Source organism: Clupea harengus, unplaced genomic scaffold, assembly GCF_900700415.2.
Source record: "Clupea harengus unplaced genomic scaffold, Ch_v2.0.2, whole genome shotgun sequence".
Classification (NCBI taxonomy): Eukaryota; Metazoa; Chordata; class Actinopteri; order Clupeiformes; family Clupeidae; genus Clupea; species Clupea harengus.
Genome location: NW_024879584.1, coordinates 1 through 17,454, shown reverse-complemented (window position 1 = coordinate 17,454; position 17,454 = coordinate 1).

Genomic DNA, 17,454 nt, shown 5'->3' with positions numbered 1-17,454 from the left:
GACTCTGGAATCACCACTGCCACATTAGTACGTGGAGCATCACCCTCTCTGGGACCAGGTAAGTCATCCCTCTCACATTCCCCGGCCTCATCTGAACCCTCTGACATGCTGAGATCGAAATTGGGTTGGAAACCCAGGTTGCTTTCTAAGCTACATGAAAGGGCAGCTTGATGGACTTCAGCTAAGCAGACCTGAAGTCTCCTTCCCGATACAAGCTCAGGATTAACCTGGGTGGACAACACTTCACCAAAGGTGAGTGCAGGGAGTGGCAACGGTAGGGGTATAGGGGAAGCAAGAGATCTTAGGGAGAACCCCTCTAAATTAATGTCCTGACTGAAAATCAATTCAGGACCCTATAGTAATATTTGACCCTATAAGGCCAGACTAATCAATCGAAAGTTTAAGTTATGCACTTCTTTAATCATTGTCTATATAGTAAGTAAGACCTCTTATAAATACAGGTATTTACTTAAAAAATTAACTATGTAATACATTTAACTATGCATTCCTTTATGTATGATTAAAAAAATACGATTATATGTTGGAAAAATGAGAGACAGAAAAGATAAGGGACAAAAGATCATAGGTACAATTGACCTAAACCAAATGCGATTTATATGAGGAAAAAACGAGAGACAGAAAGATAAGGGACAACAAAGATCATAGGCACTTATGCACTCCTGCACTAAAATCCTAGCACATGAGCCAAATATCCAGCACAGTTTAAGCCAACGCCTTCATTTCATACACACTTTCATTCCTGTCGGCTAATGCTGCCTTTTTACGTTTTTTACGCTTATGCCTTCTCCCCTACTCTCCCATGCTTCCATCTCTCTCATCTGTGGTTCACGCCAGTAGAAATGTTCCATAATTGCGAACCAGTCGGACTGTGCACTCTGCACAGCCGCATTCAGTTCCTCCTTTCTCCCTTCCGTCTCATCCTGAAAGAAATTGACATCCACCTCCTTCCCTCCAAGGTTAAACATTTCCTTCAATGTTGTTTCATGCCGACTTAACATTACAGTCAGCACTTCAGGATCCGGTGTGGGGTCTCTGCCCTTAGGAAGCAGCATCCCTTCAAAATCATCCGGCTCATCCACCACTTGAGCCCAATCATCATTCACCATTCGTGCTTCTTCATACAATCTTCTCATTTCATTCTGGTATATTTCTAACCACTTCCAGCACATCCATCCTGCTCCCTCTCCGTAGCCATGTTTACAGTAGTAGTTGCCTATTGGACAGTCAGGAATATAAGGGCCCTCTGGCTCAGTCCATTCTACCTTGCTCCACTCTATGGTGTTACCACAATCTCTGGGCTCCTCTGCATCTCCCTCCTTTTCCTCACTGTCTGTGAGAGAAACACATAGCCCCTCCTTTTCTACTCTATCTCCTATTCCCTCTAGTACACTTCCTATTCCCTTTAGTGTCTCGACCGGGAGGGTTTCTATTTGTTTTGCCTGCCACTCAGGTGGTGCACCTGGGCTCCCATCTTTTCCATTGACTGCTCTCTCTATTGTGCGAGTAGCTATCAGCATGGCACCTCCCACTGCTACTCCTAGAAACACTCGTCTCAACCATGTTCCCCACTTCCAGAACTTATCATTTAGCCAATCTATCAGGGGGTTGTTTATTCCTGACTGTTTTACTATGAGTAGGTTAGTCCGACTCATGTTTCTTAGTTTTAGCCAGTGCCCAGTGTGAGAAATTATACCAGTTGATACCTGAAGTATTTTCAAACAGCCTTGGTCTTCTGTCTCCACACCAGTCCGTACCTGCTGGGATATCAAGTTAATCATCCGGCCAAATCATTTCTTACTACAGGGGTCAAAGTAGACAGAGGTTTGCCTCTGCCCACTAGTTTTTCTGGGTGCTAAATAATGGTGTGTAAAGTGTGTGTAATCTAAAGTGTGTGCGAAAAGTGTGTGCAAAGGTATGTGTCAGGGTGGGCGTGTGGCCCCCCTCCTTTCTCCTTCTTCAGCGCAGGGAGTAATAGCGTGTGAACCATGTGTGTGTGTCTCTCTCAGAACATCCTATCACTTGGGAAAAAGCAACATTCTATATTTAAATTATCTAACTCGGGAACGCTAGTTCGCCATTTCATATGATTGTTTCACTTCTGTTTCACGTCTCAGTTCACTCCCTCTTTTTTTTTTTAGTTCAGTCCACTTCAGTCTATTGTCTACTTTTCCCAATTATGCAGTATCAGTACCCGTACTGGCCCCCATTCGCGTATGACTTAATACAATATGACTATCTCTTTTAACCACGTGGTTGGTTCTGATTCAAAGGCATCTTTTACTCCACATCTCACAACACTATGTATTAACGGGTACTACGTATCAACTACAGTTTTATGTATTAATCAATACAGGTGTGTGCGCAAAGACGTACTCAAAAGTAATGAGTGAATTAGCTTTCTTAAAAATCTCCTCTGTCTGTTTCGCGACCTTGCGCGCTCGCTGTCAGGATGAGTGAACGAGCCCCCACCATTTTTACTCACTAAGCTTCTGGGCTTTTTCCTTTTCTTCACCCCTCCTTCTCCTCCATGTACGTTCTCTCTTTCTTTCCTTGTGTGTGTCAGAGCATAAATGAGCAAACAGCCCCCACCCTTGGTGCTCCGCCACTCAAACAGCCCACACCCTCAGGATCCTGTCCGTTTTATAGAGGAGAATAGAGAATTTAGATTTACCCACTATACCCTTATTATTTTATATACACTATGGTGTTTCCCCTAACTTTATCGGTTAACATTGTTGCCACTGTTATACAGGCTCTCATTGCTCTTCCAACTTCGACTAAGTTTAATGGTGTCTTTTCTCTCATCCTAAATTCCTTAGTGCACTTATCCGCTCCCTTTGAGGGATGCGGCACTTCTTCAACTCCTTTTATCATTTTCCCCATGTGTCCCGTGTCGGTAAACATACATCTTAACTCCGCTCCCCTACCCCTGCGGCCCTCTAGGCAATTCGATTATTGAATAAAGATTTCCGGCTGATCAGACCAAAAATCCTTATCCTCAAATCGAGCTGCACTTGTATTATGTTATTTAAGCAGTATTGTCATCATTATCATATACCCTTCTTATTTCTCTGCCTTATCAGGATAAAAGTGTCTCACGAACTCGTTGCCCACCCCGGAGATAGTAACGCGTTTTTTCACTATTTCAGCTCCTCTTTCTAGACTTATCAAGGTGTCAGTCCACCAGTTAGTGAATGGCCCAATTATCCTGTCATCCCCCTCTCTTTCTGGTCCACAAACCATACTTGCATTCATCCACAAATTAAAATGGGGAGGATATTTGTGTTATCCTTCCCCACCAATGTGCTGCTAAATCGATCTAGCACAATTTCCAGGTCTTTATATCCAATCAGACTCGTTAGTTTACTTTCTCCCTTCTTTTTTTTTTTTTTTTTTTTTTTTTTTTTTAATGAGTTTGCTAGAAAAAATAGTCTTGTTTCGCTTGTCACGTGCTTAATTATTACAGCTGTTTAACCACCAATTGTTAGGGACCTTCATGAGGGTCTTGCAGGAACCAGCTGTAACTTTTCAGCACGTTATGACCCGCAAACAAAGCTACTGAAACACAATGAATGAGCCTGAGTGAGCCACCAGCCCGTTAGACACGTTGGACCGCAAAGTCCACACGAGCCAAGGATTCCTTAATCCTCCGAACGTGCCAGCCCAGACTCACAGTCGTGTGTGATTTTATCACTTATTATTTCCTTACTTCATGTACATACACAACACCACTCCAACACGACAATAATACTATTGTCACTCCCCCTTTTTCGTTTTCCACTGAAACACACGTAAGCGCCGTGTTTGTCTGAATCAGTGATGCAACTACTCATTCACAAATGCTTCATGCAGCACTAACGCACGCAGCCACTTGTACTCTGACAAATGTGCAACGCCCTTATCTCAGTTCTAATCGCCCACTTGATCTCTGCAAGTGCGATACCTCACAACTACGCCAATTAGTCGAAACAATACTATTCTGCCAGATGTAGGAGAATCTCTCAGCGTGCTTCCCCAGGCACCTGGTCTTCAGCCACCTTTTGGAGTTCTTTCCAAATTGCCCTGTCTGGCAACTGGCCCCGAACCTCCTCGAGCCTATCCCAGCTTGCTCTGGCACACCTGATCCTAGACTCCTATGTCCTAGTCTTCCAGAGATTGGACCTCGGACTCCCTGTCTCCAAAAACGCCCGCAGCCAGTTATGGACTAAGAACGGCTAAACAGCCCGTGACAGGGTCAGTTCAGTTATCGCTCCTCAGCTACCCAGCCAGCCGAGGCCTCGGACGCTTTTGTCCAGGCCTTAAAACCACAATTTAATCTTCTAATCAGTCCCTTTCACGTCACCCCACGTATAGGCCGCTCGGGCTTAGCCACAGACAATTTCAATTCAATTTCAATCCTCAAACCTAAAATAGCAGTTCCCTTGTTCACTTTCAAAACCAGTCAACCCCTGCTGCCACACCCATGGGTTCACAGATGACAGACAAAGACTAAACTAAAATGACTATATCTAAACTATGGACAATTCAATTAAAAGGTTTGTCCTTACCTGTTAGAAGTGCTCGAGCTCTTTGTCTGTCACCCACGGACCACACGGAAGCTTTCCTGGAGATCAGCTCCACCGGTTAGCCAGGCAGGCCCCGCTTTGACCTCTGCACGTCGGGTTTCACCAGCTGTTAGATTAAACTTTTATCTACGTGTTCGTTGCAGAGAATCAAAGTAAGGACCGCCACACAGAGCAATAAGTTTGAGTTGAGTTTACTGAGTTTTAAAGAGTACAAGATCAGTCTTAGGTGAGTTCACACAAGAGCTCCGTCACCCACAACTGGAGAATGCATTCTGATATCATGGTACACAGATCCTCCTTTTAACCCTTAGTTGCCACAATGTTGCTTAAGCATGAATCCCCTGAGGAGCTGTTTCTAACTAACTCCTTAACAATGAGGTCTCAGTGTGAAAAGTCCAATTCTCACGGTTCAGCTATTAATCTTATCTCGTTCATGTCCCGTGGTGATCTTTCTGCCCTATGTGATTGTAGTTTACGACCACTGTCACTGCTGGCTTGTGCTGGCCCTGTCAATGTCACACCAGCGGCGGCACCTCAGGGTATAGGCCTCTTTCCTTAGCATGGTGCACTTAGTTAATACTCTGTTTACTGTTCTGATCTAAATTGCTTGACATTGAGCTTCAACTGACTGCTTGTTGATGACTACACATTGGTGACAACAATAAACTCATTTTTCTCTTACACTCACCCGGAACTGATTTTCCTCAATCCCCTTTAGAGTTCTGAAGTTAGCCTCCAGAAAGATGTTAACTTCCTCTAAAAGGGTTTTACATTCCGGCTGAAGCCGTGGGGAAAACTGGATCAGAGGGATCACAATCTCTGCTCGAGGGAATATCGTTTTCGCCCTCGACAATAATTGTTGGAACTGCTTTTTAATTGTCGTGGGCCTATTCCTCCTAAGGCAGTTGTTTAAACCTACAGAGAGAATGACTTTCTGGGTTGTGAGGCAGGGGTTCAGTTTACCCAGGATCTCTTTGAGATGGAGAATTTGAGCCCCAGGGAAACTATCTATCTGAACCAGAGGATGTTGAAATTCTGGAATCTTAGACAGATTAGAATCCCCCACCACAATCACCGGTTGGTTAATCTCTAAACTCCACTTTACTCCTTTCTGGTATGTGTTACAGTGGCGGATGGGTTTCCGGCGAGTGAGGATCCCCACCTCAGGAGAGTCACCTTCCCGACTAGAGGAGGCTTCCTTCTCCAAGGTAGGTTCCCTCTCCACCTCCACCAGAAGTTGTGACTCTGGAATCACCACTGCCACATTAGTACGTGGAGCATCACCCTCTCTGGGACCAGGTAAGTCATCCCTCTCACATTCCCCGGCCTCATCTGAACCCTCTGACATGCTGAGATCGAAATTGGGTTGGAAACCCAGGTTGCTTTCTAAGCTACATGAAAGGGCAGCTTGATGGACTTCAGCTAAGCAGACCTGAAGTCTCCTTCCCGATACAAGCTCAGGATTAACCTGGGTGGACAACACTTCACCAAAGGTGAGTGCAGGGAGTGGCAACGGTAGGGGTATAGGGGAAGCAAGAGATCTTAGGGAGAACCCCTCTAAATTAATGTCCTGACTGAAAATCAATTCAGGACCGGGATTGGGACTGGGGTTAGGATCTGGGATGGGGTTAGGTTCTGGGCTGGGGTTAAGGTTAAGGTTAGGGTTAGGACTTGAATGGGGGTTAGGTTCAGGACAGGGTTTAGGGTTAGGGTAAGAGTTGGAATTGGGGTTAGGTTTAGGATTGGGGATAGGTTTGGGATTAGGGTAGGATTTGGGATTGTGGTTAGGTTTAGGAATGGGGTTAGGGTGGTGGTTAGGGTTAGGATTGGAATTGGGGTTAGGGTTAGAGCTGGGACTAGCGTTAGGTCCAGAGATGTTACAAAGTCTAGCAGTTAGGCGGCACTCACGGTCTGTTCGAGCTGGCCTTGGTGGCCGAGGTGTTTGGACCTCCCTGCGTGCAGGACCAGTGATGGAGTTGGGACCTGAGATGTAACCAGGTGTCCCCTGTTCTGCAGACAGCAAGTTCGGCCACTCTCCCTCGTTCAAACCCCCCTCCCCCACTCCCCGTCCCGCCGGAGGCCTTACACCCCCCACTAGGGTCGAGAGAGTGGCAATGGAGGATTCGGTAAGGCGACGTTTGTACCTGCCCCTGCCATATGCTAACGCTTTGTCCCAAGCAACCTGTTCGAAAATCGGGAGGTTTTCCAGGGCGAGGGCAATAACCGAATCATAGTGGTCTTTCAATATGTTCATATTGTTTTTCATCCACTCATCGGTATTGCTCCTCACCCTGGATGATGTTTCTTCCCTAGGGGACGATGGTTTAATAAATGATGTTAGTTTATTAACCTGTCTCAGCATACCGGCTGGAAACCTGTTTGTCTGGTGGGTACTCTCAATCACCTCAGCATGATGGATAGCCTGAAGCAATTTGAAGTACCTCTTCTCCAGCCTTTCAGGATGGTTGCCGGATGTCCCCGCATCCTCCCGATTCCTCCCTTCCCTGTTGTTTTGTTGGGGAGCTCCCCTTCCCCCCTTCCCCCTTCTGACCACCGTTGTCCATCTCTCCATATCTCTGAAATATCAAATTCTGGATGTCTACAGTTAATAAAAATAAAACCACTGATTTATTTCATATTATTCACCCTTTCCTGCAATAAGAAACCGCCTTTTTTGGTGGTAGGGGGCTTTTTATTTTGTTATATAAGCTCCCCTCCCTTAAAATATCTTACTATACAATTTATTCAGTAAAATGGTGGTCTAAAGAAGCTAACCCTCCTGAGGGCAGCCACTCAAAAAAGGCACATAGTGCAGTTTGCCCAACACTGTGCAAAAAACGCAAACATGTGCAAAATGTTAAATCCTCCTAACTAAGAGGCACTCTGTGCAAGATTTTAGATGTGCAAACAAAGCAAACATGTGCAAAAATGCTTTTAATCCTCCCAGCTAGGAGGCACTCTGTGCAGCAAAAAGAGTACACACGTGCAAAAGTGCAAAAGTGCAAAGCACCACACACACACACACACTTTCTCTACGAGAGGGCTGCCACCCCTGTGGGCAACAACTCCTCCACCATATAACTGAACAAATTGTGCAGGAATTTAAGCAAAAGCTTCTATAATGGGGTGAACAAAAAAGTTTTTTTACAAAAACAAGATAAAATGGACCAAGTCCAATCTCTTTTCTAAAAAAATCAGTAGGACTAAAAAGTCTTAAAATGAGCACACATTAAAAGTGTTAAAAATGGAGCTCCTAACGTTTCGCCAAGTTGTGGCTTCCTCAGAGGAGAATTAAAAGTGAAAAGAAAAGTAGGAGGTATTTATAACCTTCCTAGGCGGGGCTACCAGGGAGTTCCTGATAGGCTGGAACTCATCTGGCAGTCTAAGAACACACCTATCTAATCCCGCAATAGGACTCACCTGTCTAATTAAAATCAATAACCGTCCCTTATCGGGAACTAGAGACATTATTACAACATCGTTTTAATTGACAAAAAAGTCGAAAAGACGTTAGAGATCCCGTAAATAACACCAAGTGAACTAAGCACACCACTAAATATCCCCCAGGGTGTATTTTTTCCTTTAATTAATTTGGGTCCCTTGTTACAAAAACATTTAAAGGTCCCACGATGGATCAAAATGTTCACGTTGTTGTATTTACATCTCGCCCTAATGAGTTTGAAAACCAAGTGAATAGAATATCGTGGCACTGGCAGGTTAGGTGCAGGGGAAAAAAGTGCTGGATGCCGTTAGGCAGCCAGAATGCACGGGCTCACGATACCTATAATTTATTTTAACACTTATGGTTTCTCAAACCAGGGTTTTCGTCATTGAACTCTAGTTTCATTAACTTTTCTGTTTTTGTTTTTTAGGTTATCTATCTCTATATTCAAAAGATCACCAGATATCCTTGAGGGTCTCGATGGAGGTATCCCGACTATCATTGGAGGAGGTAAGTAGGTATTAATTCATTGTTTTCTTATTTAACAAATATAAGGGGGTCCTGGGAAATTTCATAGGGGAAATCAACACCTCTTAATATTAAAACACAGATAAAATATAAATAAGTGCTATGTTCCCTGGGGGGGCCCCAATTCATGTGGAAGTCACCCCTCAAGGTAAAACCACATACATAATAAAATATATAAATAGCATAAGGTGTATTTCCCATTCCAAGACCACTTTAATACCCATGTTAGGAATCTACTCCTTGATCGGTTCTAACTAATTTGGTTGAGACCATGGGGATAAACTGTGTTTAGTTTCCCAATCCACTGTCTCTCCCTCGCCAGTCTCTGTCTATCCGACCACCAGGATCCCGACTCCAACCCCATGATACAGAGGTTTTCACTCCCATGCTGTCTAAAATGTTCATACAGGTAGGTCGCTTTGCCGGTTTTATCGATCGAGTAAAGATGTTGTTTCAGCCTCTGCAACAGGCTGTTCTTGGTCTGACCAATATACAACCTGCTACAGATGCTGCACTCAATACAATATACCAGGTTAGCTGACTCAGGCCTGGAAACATGCCAGACAGGTTCACCCAGGTGAGTATGTTGATTTTGAATAAACTTAATACTTTTAAAATGCCTATTGAGTTTTTCTTTGTTGTGTCCGCCGCCCAGGGAGGCATGTACTAGAAGGTCTTTGATGTTTTTATTCCTTCTAAATGCTGCTATAATTTTAAAATCTGAAAGTGGTTCAAAGCGGTCCTGTACCCTTTTAAAATTACTTTTGATCTTAGAATTTAGTGTCAAGGAGGCTGGAGACAGGGTAGAGACCAAGGGGACAAGATGGTGAATATTGTCCCCTCTACCAAATCTCAACCCTTGTTGAAAATGTTGTTGGACATCCACCTTAATACCCCGGAGGAAAGTCCTACTATACCCCCGAAGTCTAAGGGCTTGGAACAGGGTCCTGGTAGCCGACTCGACATCCTCCGCCACTGTGCAAATCCTGTGATACCTTATTAATTGTGATTTCACAATTCCCCGATAGGTGTGCTTCGGATGGTAACTGGACTTGTGTAACAGTGCGTGGGTGTCGGTCGGCTTAAAGAATACCCTTGTTCCTAGACTGCCCTCTCCATTCTCCTTCCTATCAATAAACACCTCGGTGTCTAGGAATTCTATTTTATCCCGTTGTAGATTGTATTTAACGGAGATCGAGGGATGATGGCTGTTCAGGACCGCAATAAAATCACAGAAATCGGCCATCGAGTGACTCCAAATACCAAAAATGTCATCCAGGTACCGTACATAAAAATCGGGTAATTTTCTGCATTTGGGGAAGACAGTTCGCTCCCAGCCCGCCATATAAATATTGGCATAGGCCGGAGCAAACTTCTTGCCCATAGCAGTTCCATGGACCTGGAGATAAAATTTGGAATCGAATTCAAAATCATTTTTTGTGAGGCCTAATTCCAAAAGTGTGAGGAGAGCCTCATCCGGTCTCGTGGGGTCAGGGTATTTATTAAAAACCTCTCGCACTGCTTCAAGACCCAACTGGGTTTCAATATTAGTGTAAAGGGAATCGATATCAACAGAAAAGAGCATCGCACCAGGTGGCAATATGATCTGTTTTAGTTTTTTCACAAATTCATAAGTGTCCTTAATATAGCTCTCATGTTTCTGTGACAGGGGGTTGAGAAAATAATCAATAAATTCAGCTATCCTATATGATTCACTCCCGCAGTCAGATACAATCGGTCTGCCGGGGGGAACCTGATGTGGGACCGTCCAGGTCTCTGGATCTTTGTGGATCTTCGGTAGAAGATAAAATTTACGTGGACGTGGAGGGTCCTCACCGGACAGGTAATATTTTTGTTTGGCCGAAATTATCTTTTTTTCATACAGACGACCCACAATCTCCCGGATCTTTCTCTGGGTTTCCAGTTGAACAGAGCCGGTTGAAGGTAAGTAATGATTTGTATTATTTAAATGTCTGTATGCTTCAGTTAAATATTGATTTTTATCCATTATAATAATTTTTGACCCCTTGTCAGCAGGTTTGATAACTATATCCTGGTTATTTTTTAATTTATTTAATGCTTCTCTTTCCCCTGTTGATAGATTCTTCTCCTGTTCACTTTTGCAACCGATCCTCTCGAGGACCCGAATATCTCTCCTGATTAGTTCTTTAATGGGTTCTGAAACAGAATCCCAATCAGGTTCCCAAGTCGAGGGATTGATAAAAGGTTCTCGATCGAAATCAGTGGCATAGTCAAAATGATCTAACAGCTTCAGTTTTCTATGATACTTGTGTAGGTCTCTCCGAAGTGCTTGCCTGTCCACCACTGATGGAGTCGGAATAAAATAGAGGCCCTTCTCTAGCAGCATTTCTTCCGCCTCCGATAAAAAAAAGGTAAGTGAAAGATTTAAAATATTTGAGTGGGGCTGAATAGAATTTCTAGGTCCCCCTACTCTTAGTTTAACTGTGACATCCAAGAATTTAATATTTTGGTTGCAGTGCCAGCAGTCCAATGAATGAGGTCTTTCTGGCTCACCCGGAACTGATTTTCCTCAATCCCCTTTAGAGTTCTGAAGTTAGCCTCCAGAAAGATGTTAACTTCCTCTAAAAGGGTTTTACATTCCGGCTGAAGCCGTGGGGAAAACTGGATCAGAGGGATCACAATCTCTGCTCGAGGGAATATCGTTTTCGCCCTCGACAATAATTGTTGGAACTGCTTTTTAATTGTCGTGGGCCTATTCCTCCTAAGGCAGTTGTTTAAACCTACAGAGAGAATGACTTTCTGGGTTGTGAGGCAGGGGTTCAGTTTACCCAGGATCTCTTTGAGATGGAGAATTTGAGCCCCAGGGAAACTATCTATCTGAACCAGAGGATGTTGAAATTCTGGAATCTTAGACAGATTAGAATCCCCCACCACAATCACCGGTTGGTTAATCTCTAAACTCCACTTTACTCCTTTCTGGTATGTGTTACAGTGGCGGATGGGTTTCCGGCGAGTGAGGATCCCCACCTCAGGAGAGTCACCTTCCCGACTAGAGGAGGCTTCCCTCTCCAAGGTAGGTTCCCTCTCCACCTCCACCAGAAGTTGTGACTCTGGAATCACCACTGCCACATTAGTACGTGGAGCATCACCCTCTCTGGGACCAGGTAAGTCATCCCTCTCACATTCCCCGGCCTCATCTGAACCCTCTGACATGCTGAGATCGAAATTGGGTTGGAAACCCAGGTTGCTTTCTAAGCTACATGAAAGGGCAGCTTGATGGACTTCAGCTAAGCAGACCTGAAGTCTCCTTCCCGATACAAGCTCAGGATTAACCTGGGTGGACAACACTTCACCAAAGGTGAGTGCAGGGAGTGGCAACGGTAGGGGTATAGGGGAAGCAAGAGATCTTAGGGAGAACCCCTCTAAATTAATGTCCTGACTGAAAATCAATTCAGGACCGGGATTGGGACTGGGGTTAGGATCTGGGATGGGGTTAGGTTCTGGGCTGGGGTTAAGGTTAAGGTTAGGGTTAGGACTTGAATGGGGGTTAGGTTCAGGACAGGGTTTAGGGTTAGGGTAAGAGTTGGAATTGGGGTTAGGTTTAGGATTGGGGATAGGTTTGGGATTAGGGTAGGATTTGGGATTGTGGTTAGGTTTAGGAATGGGGTTAGGGTGGTGGTTAGGGTTAGGATTGGAATTGGGGTTAGGGTTAGAGCTGGGACTAGCGTTAGGTCCAGAGATGTTACAAAGTCTAGCAGTTAGGCGGCACTCACGGTCTGTTCGAGCTGGCCTTGGTGGCCGAGGTGTTTGGACCTCCCTGCGTGCAGGACCAGTGATGGAGTTGGGACCTGAGATGTAACCAGGTGTCCCCTGTTCTGCAGACAGCAAGTTCGGCCACTCTCCCTCGTTCAAACCCCCCTCCCCCACTCCCCGTCCCGCCGGAGGCCTTACACCCCCCACTAGGGTCGAGAGAGTGGCAATGGAGGATTCGGTAAGGCGACGTTTGTACCTGCCCCTGCCATATGCTAACGCTTTGTCCCAAGCAACCTGTTCGAAAATCGGGAGGTTTTCCAGGGCGAGGGCAATAACCGAATCATAGTGGTCTTTCAATATGTTCATATTGTTTTTCATCCACTCATCGGTATTGCTCCTCACCCTGGATGATGTTTCTTCCCTAGGGGACGATGGTTTAATAAATGATGTTAGTTTATTAACCTGTCTCAGCATACCGGCTGGAAACCTGTTTGTCTGGTGGGTACTCTCAATCACCTCAGCATGATGGATAGCCTGAAGCAATTTGAAGTACCTCTTCTCCAGCCTTTCAGGATGGTTGCCGGATGTCCCCGCATCCTCCCGATTCCTCCCTTCCCTGTTGTTTTGTTGGGGAGCTCCCCTTCCCCCCTTCCCCCTTCTGACCACCGTTGTCCATCTCTCCATATCTCTGAAATATCAAATTCTGGATGTCTACAGTTAATAAAAATAAAACCACTGATTTATTTCATATTATTCACCCTTTCCTGCAATAAGAAACCGCCTTTTTTGGTGGTAGGGGGCTTTTTATTTTGTTATATAAGCTCCCCTCCCTTAAAATATCTTACTATACAATTTATTCAGTAAAATGGTGGTCTAAAGAAGCTAACCCTCCTGAGGGCAGCCACTCAAAAAAGGCACATAGTGCAGTTTGCCCAACACTGTGCAAAAAACGCAAACATGTGCAAAATGTTAAATCCTCCTAACTAAGAGGCACTCTGTGCAAGATTTTAGATGTGCAAACAAAGCAAACATGTGCAAAAATGCTTTTAATCCTCCCAGCTAGGAGGCACTCTGTGCAGCAAAAAGAGTACACACGTGCAAAAGTGCAAAAGTGCAAAGCACCACACACACACACACACTTTCTCTACGAGAGGGCTGCCACCCCTGTGGGCAACAACTCCTCCACCATATAACTGAACAAATTGTGCAGGAATTTAAGCAAAAGCTTCTATAATGGGGTGAACAAAAAAGTTTTTTTACAAAAACAAGATAAAATGGACCAAGTCCAATCTCTTTTCTAAAAAAATCAGTAGGACTAAAAAGTCTTAAAATGAGCACACATTAAAAGTGTTAAAAATGGAGCTCCTAACGTTTCGCCAAGTTGTGGCTTCCTCAGAGGAGAATTAAAAGTGAAAAGAAAAGTAGGAGGTATTTATAACCTTCCTAGGCGGGGCTACCAGGGAGTTCCTGATAGGCTGGAACTCATCTGGCAGTCTAAGAACACACCTATCTAATCCCGCAATAGGACTCACCTGTCTAATTAAAATCAATAACCGTCCCTTATCGGGAACTAGAGACATTATTACAACATCGTTTTAATTGACAAAAAAGTCGAAAAGACGTTAGAGATCCCGTAAATAACACCAAGTGAACTAAGCACACCACTAAATATCCCCCAGGGTGTATTTTTTCCTTTAATTAATTTGGGTCCCTTGTTACAAAAACATTTAAAGGTCCCACGATGGATCAAAATGTTCACGTTGTTGTATTTACATCTCGCCCTAATGAGTTTGAAAACCAAGTGAATAGAATATCGTGGCACTGGCAGGTTAGGTGCAGGGGAAAAAAGTGCTGGATGCCGTTAGGCAGCCAGAATGCACGGGCTCACGATACCTATAATTTATTTTAACACTTATGGTTTCTCAAACCAGGGTTTTCGTCATTGAACTCTAGTTTCATTAACTTTTCTGTTTTTGTTTTTTAGGTTATCTATCTCTATATTCAAAAGATCACCAGATATCCTTGAGGGTCTCGATGGAGGTATTCCGACTATCATTGGAGGAGGTAAGTAGGTATTAATTCATTGTTTTCTTATTTAACAAATATAAGGGGGTCCTGGGAAATTTCATAGGGGAAATCAACACCTCTTAATATTAAAACACAGATAAAATATAAATAAGTGCTATGTTCCCTGGGGGGGCCCCAATTCATGTGGAAGTCACCCCTCAAGGTAAAACCACATACATAATAAAATATATAAATAGCATAAGGTGTATTTCCCATTCCAAGACCACTTTAATACCCATGTTAGGAATCTACTCCTTGATCGGTTCTAACTAATTTGGTTGAGACCATGGGGATAAACTGTGTTTAGTTTCCCAATCCACTGTCTCTCCCTCGCCAGTCTCTGTCTATCCGACCACCAGGATCCCGACTCCAACCCCATGATACCGAGGTTTTCACTCCCATGCTGTCTAAAATGTTCATACAGGTAGGTCGCTTTGCCGGTTTTATCGATCGAGTAAAGATGTTGTTTCAGCCTCTGCAACAGGCTGTTCTTGGTCTGACCAATATACAACCTGCTACAGATGCTGCACTCAATACAATATACCAGGTTAGCTGACTCAGGCCTGGAAACATGCCAGACAGGTTCACCCAGGTGAGTATGTTGATTTTGAATAAACTTAATACTTTTAAAATGCCTATTGAGTTTTTCTTTGTTGTGTCCGCCGCCCAGGGAGGCATGTACTAGAAGGTCTTTGATGTTTTTATTCCTTCTAAATGCTGCTATAATTTTAAAATCTGAAAGTGGTTCAAAGCGGTCCTGTACCCTTTTAAAATTACTTTTGATCTTAGAATTTAGTGTCAAGGAGGCTGGAGACAGGGTAGAGACCAAGGGGACAAGATGGTGAATATTGTCCCCTCTACCAAATCTCAACCCTTGTTGAAAATGTTGTTGGACATCCACCTTAATACCCCGGAGGAAAGTCCTACTATACCCCCGAAGTCTAAGGGCTTGGAACAGGGTCCTGGTCGCCGACTCGACATCCTCCGCCACTGTGCAAATCCTGTGATACCTTATTAATTGTGATTTCACAATTCCCCGATAGGTGTGCTTCGGATGGTAACTGGACTTGTGTAACAGTGCGTGGGTGTCGGTCGGCTTAAAGAATACCCTTGTTCCTAGACTGCCCTCTCCATTCTCCTTCCTATCAATAAACACCTCGGTGTCTAGGAATTCTATTTTATCCCGTTGTAGATTGTATTTAACGGAGATCGAGGGATGATGGCTGTTCAGGACCGCAATAAAATCACAGAAATCGGCCATCGAGTGACTCCAAATACCAAAAATGTCATCCAGGTACCGTACATAAAAATCGGGTAATTTTCTGCATTTGGGGAAGACAGTTCGCTCCCAGCCCGCCATATAAATATTGGCATAGGCCGGAGCAAACTTCTTGCCCATAGCAGTTCCATGGACCTGGAGATAAAATTTGGAATCGAATTCAAAATCATTTTTTGTGAGGCCTAATTCCAAAAGTGTGAGGAGAGCCTCATCCGGTCTCGTGGGGTCAGGGTATTTATTAAAAACCTCTCGCACTGCTTCAAGACCCAACTGGGTTTCAATATTAGTGTAAAGGGAATCGATATCAACAGAAAAGAGCATCGCACCAGGTGGCAATATGATCTGTTTTAGTTTTTTCACAAATTCATAAGTGTCCTTAATATAGCTCTCATGTTTCTGTGACAGGGGGTTGAGAAAATAATCAATAAATTCAGCTATCCTATATGATTCACTCCCGCAGTCAGATACAATCGGTCTGCCGGGGGGAACCTGATGTGGGACCGTCCAGGTCTCTGGATCTTTGTGGATCTTCGGTAGAAGATAAAATTTACGTGGACGTGGAGGGTCCTCACCGGACAGGTAATATTTTTGTTTGGCCGAAATTATCTTTTTTTCATACAGACGACCCACAATCTCCCGGATCTTTCTCTGGGTTTCCAGTTGAACAGAGCCGGTTGAAGGTAAGTAATGATTTGTATTATTTAAATGTCTGTATGCTTCAGTTAAATATTGATTTTTATCCATTATAATAATTTTTGACCCCTTGTCAGCAGGTTTGATAACTATATCCTGGTTATTTTTTAATTTATTTAATGCTTCTCTTTCCCCTGTTGATAGATTCTTCTCCTGTTCACTTTTGCAACCGATCCTCTCGAGGACCCGAATATCTCTCCTGATTAGTTCTTTAATGGGTTCTGAAACAGAATCCCAATCAGGTTCCCAAGTCGAGGGATTGATAAAAGGTTCTCGATCGAAATCAGTGGCATAGTCAAAATGATCTAACAGCTTCAGTTTTCTATGATACTTGTGTAGGTCTCTCCGAAGTGCTTGCCTGTCCACCACTGGATGGAGTCGGAATAAAATAGAGGCCCTTCTCTAGCAGCATTTCTTCCGCCTCCGATAAAAAAAGGTAAGTGAAAGATTTAAAATATTTGAGTGGGGGCTGAATAGAATTTCTAGGTCCCCCTACTCTTAGTTTAAACTGTGACATCCAAGAATTTAATATTTTGGTTGCAGTGCCAGCAGTCCAATGAATGAGGTCTTTCTGGCTCACCCGGAACTGATTTTCCTCAATCCCCTTTAGAGTTCTGAAGTTAGCCTCCAGAAAGATGTTAACTTCCTCTAAAAGGGTTTTACATTCCGGCTGAAGCCGTGGGGAAAACTGGATCAGAGGGATCACAATCTCTGCTCGAGGGAATATCGTTTTCGCCCTCGACAATAATTGTTGGAACTGCTTTTTAATTGTCGTGGGCCTATTCCTCCTAAGGCAGTTGTTTAAACCTACAGAGAGAATGACTTTCTGGGTTGTGAGGCAGGGGTTCAGTTTACCCAGGATCTCTTTGAGATGGAGAATTTTGAGCCCCAGGGAAACTATCTATCTGAACCAGAGGATGTTTGAAATTCTGGAATCTTAGACAGATTAGAATCCCCCACCACAATCACCGGTTGGTTAATCTCTAAACTCCACTTTACTCCTTTCTGGTATGTGTTACAGTGGCGGATGGGTTTCCGGCGAGTGAGGATCCCCCACCTCAGGAGAGTCACCTTCCCGACTAGAGGAGGCTTCCTTCCTCCAAGGTAGGTTCCCTCTTCCACCC